We start from the raw sequence: 3,151 nt of genomic DNA on the forward strand, positions 1-3,151 counted from the left end.
TTGAAGAAGGGATTCTTTTGGGTGATACCAGAATCCAACACTAGTGTCCGGGAGAGTTTTCTCACAAGTCTTAGATGAGTTTGTTAGGCGGTGACATGATAAAATTAGACTAATGAAACATGTTTTTTGCGCTATGACCAAACCACAGTTAAGGTTAAGGAACAAAGACAATAATAAATTGAAGGAATGCACTACCTGTAGAAGGACTGAAACAGAAAACTAATCCAGAAACGTGTAATAATAGATTAAAAAGGCTAAAAAGTTGCCACAGAAAGGTTATATCTGCAATAACAAAGATGAGAAAGCGTGTGGATCTAAATTTAAAAAGGCAGTATTGAGGACCTCTCTGATAGAGAAAGGAAACTAAAGGGCCTTTCAGTAAGAATAGCAGCACACACAGGAGTGCAAGAAAGAAGGCTCCAGGTACTTGCGTGGAAAATCTCAAAAAAAAATTGGACCATTTCTCGATTTGTGCGTGTCATCCTTGCGCAGGGGCCATGCGAATCTTCTCTGTATCGTTCCAATTTTATCGGATGTCCCAGAAGGGACGATGCTAGCTGCCGCGCTCTGCCTTATAAACCAGTCCGACTCTCCCCGGCTGGCCGATGTGGGACTAAACCAACGAGCGTTTGTTTTGCCCATGGCGCTGTCCAGCCAAACCCAGACGCCATCTGGCGCGTGGTGGGCCGCCAGTCGCAAGTCGGATCTCTCTTCACGTGGCCCAAATTAATGGAAGAGCATAACGGGCCCTCGCGTTTTTTCATTAGGGAACAACGAACGGCCCTTGGGCACTAAAAATAATACTATAGTTCTTGCCGCACGTGGGGGGGGGGAACATGCACGTTTAGGGAAGGAGGGATCAACAAATCCTTTTGGTTGTTCACAATTTATGAAAGGTGGATTATGCAAATCGACAAACCTTTTTTAAAAAGCAAACTTGTGCGTGAAGGAGACTAGACGATCAAGTCGTTGCCACAAGTACATATTGCAAAGACCATAGTGCCAAAAGGTTCATGCTAAGCTAGCTTACCGTGTCTTTGGTGTGACTAGATGTATAAAATGGTATGCAACATATATAGTTTACTACATGAAGATTGAGATTTCACCAGTTGTGACCTACGTAATTCATCGACCACTAGTTATTGTACACTAAAGATAGAAAGGCTTGAAGAAGGGATTCTTTTGGGTGATACCAGAATCCAACACTAGTGTCCGGGAGAGTTTTCTCACAAGTCTTAGATGAGTTTGTTAGGCGGTGACATGATAAAATTAGACTAATGAAACATGTTTTTTGCGCTATGACCAAACCACAGTTAAGGTTAAGGAACAAAGACAATAATAAATTGAAGGAATGCACTACCTGTAGAAGGACTGAAACAGAAAACTAACCCAGAAACGTGTAATAATAGATTAAAAAGGCTAAAAAGTTGTCACAGAAAGGTTATATCTGCAATAACAAAGATGAGAAAGCGTGTGGATCTAAATTTAAAAAGGCAGTATTGAGGACCTATCTGATAGAGAAAGGAAACTAAAGGGCCTTTCAGTAAGAATAGCAGCACACACAGGAGTGCAAGAAAGAAGGCTCCAGGTACTTGCGTGGAAAATCTCAAAAACAAATTGGACCATTTCTCGATTTGTGCGTGTCATCCTTGCGCAGGGGCCATGCGAATCTTCTCTGTATCGTTCCAATTTTATCGGATGTCCCAGAAGGGACGATGCTAGCTGCCGCGCTCTGCCTTATAAACCAGTCCGACTCTCCCCGGCTGGCCGATGTGGGACTAAACCAACGAGCGTTTGTTTTGCCCATGGCGCTGTCCAGCCAAACCCAGACGCCATCTGGCGCGTGGTGGGCCGCCAGTCGCAAGTCGGATCTCTCTTCACGTGGCCCAAATTAATGGAAGAGCATAACGGGCCGTCGTGGTTTTTCATTAGGGAATAACGAACGGCGCTTGGGCACTAAAAATAATACTATAGTTCTTGCCGCACGTGGGGGGGGGGGGCACATGCACGTTTAGGGAAGGAGGGATCAACGAATCCTTTTGGTTGTTCACAATTTATGAAAGGTGGATTATGCAAATCGACAAACCTCTTTAAAAAGCAAACTTGTGCGTGAAGGAGACTAGACGATCAAGTCGTTGCCACAAGTACATATTGCAAAGACCATAGTGCCAAAAGGTTCATGCTAAGGTAGCTTACCGTGTCTTTGGTGTGACTAGATATATAAAATGGTATGCAACATATATAGTTTAGTACATGAAGATTGAGATTTCACCAGTTGTGACCTACGTAATTCATCGACCACTAGTTATTGTACACTAAAGATAGAAAGGCTTGAAGAAGGGATTCTTTTGGGTGATACCAGAATCCAACACTAGTGTCCGGGAGAGTTTTCTCACAAGTCTTAGATGAGTTTTTTAGGCGGTGACATGATAAAATTAGACTAATGAAACATGTTTTTTGCGCTATGACCAAACCACAGTTAATGTTAAGGAACAAAGACAATAATAAATTGAAGGAATGCACTATCTGTAGAAGGACTGAAACAGAAAACTAATCCAGAAACGTGTAATAATAGATTAAAAAGGCTAAAAAGTTGCCCCAGAAAGGTTATATCTGCAATAACAAAGATGAGAAAGCGTGTGGATCTAAATTTAAAAAGGCAGTATTGAGGACCTCTCTTATAGAGAAAGGAAACTAAAGGGCCTTTCAGTAAGAATACCAGCACACACAGGAGTGCAAGAAAGAAGGCTCCAGGTACTTGCGTGGAAAATCTCAAAAAAAATTGGACCATTTCTCGATTTGTGCGTGTCATCCTTGCGCAGGGGCCATGCTAATCTTCTCTGTATCATTCCAATTTTATCGGATGTCCCAGAAGGGACGATGCTAGCTGCCGCGCTCTGCCTTATAAACCAGTCCAACTCTCCCCGGCTGGCCGATGTGGGACTAAACCAACGAGCGTTTGTTTTGCCCATGGCGCTATCCAGCCAAACCCAGAAGCCATCGGGCGCGTGGTGGGCCGCCAGTCGCAAGTCGGATATCTCTTCCCGTGGCCCAAATTAATGGAAGAGCATAACGGGCCCTCGTGTTTTTTCATTAGGGAATAACGAACGGCGCTTGGGCACTAAAAATAATACTATAGTTCTTGCCGCAC

At 43.5% G+C, this 3,151-nt stretch overlaps 3 non-coding genes across 3 annotated transcripts; all 3 read right to left on the reverse strand.

Moving 5' to 3' along the window:
* Positions 1–446: 446 nt before the first annotated feature.
* LOC123126867 (U6 spliceosomal RNA) lies at positions 447–549 on the reverse strand. Its single transcript, XR_006462077.1, has one exon. It is a non-coding gene; the product is annotated as a U6 spliceosomal RNA (small nuclear RNA).
* Positions 550–1,611: 1,062 nt separating this feature from the next.
* Positions 1,612–1,714, reverse strand: LOC123126883 (U6 spliceosomal RNA). Its single transcript, XR_006462093.1, has one exon. It is a non-coding gene; the product is annotated as a U6 spliceosomal RNA (small nuclear RNA).
* Positions 1,715–2,776: 1,062 nt separating this feature from the next.
* Positions 2,777–2,879, reverse strand: LOC123126847 (U6 spliceosomal RNA). Its single transcript, XR_006462058.1, has one exon. It is a non-coding gene; the product is annotated as a U6 spliceosomal RNA (small nuclear RNA).
* Between the last annotated feature and the right edge of the window lie 272 nt (positions 2,880–3,151).

This window comes from Triticum aestivum, chromosome 5D, assembly GCF_018294505.1.
Source record: "Triticum aestivum cultivar Chinese Spring chromosome 5D, IWGSC CS RefSeq v2.1, whole genome shotgun sequence".
NCBI lineage: Eukaryota > Viridiplantae > Streptophyta > Magnoliopsida > Poales > Poaceae > Triticum > Triticum aestivum.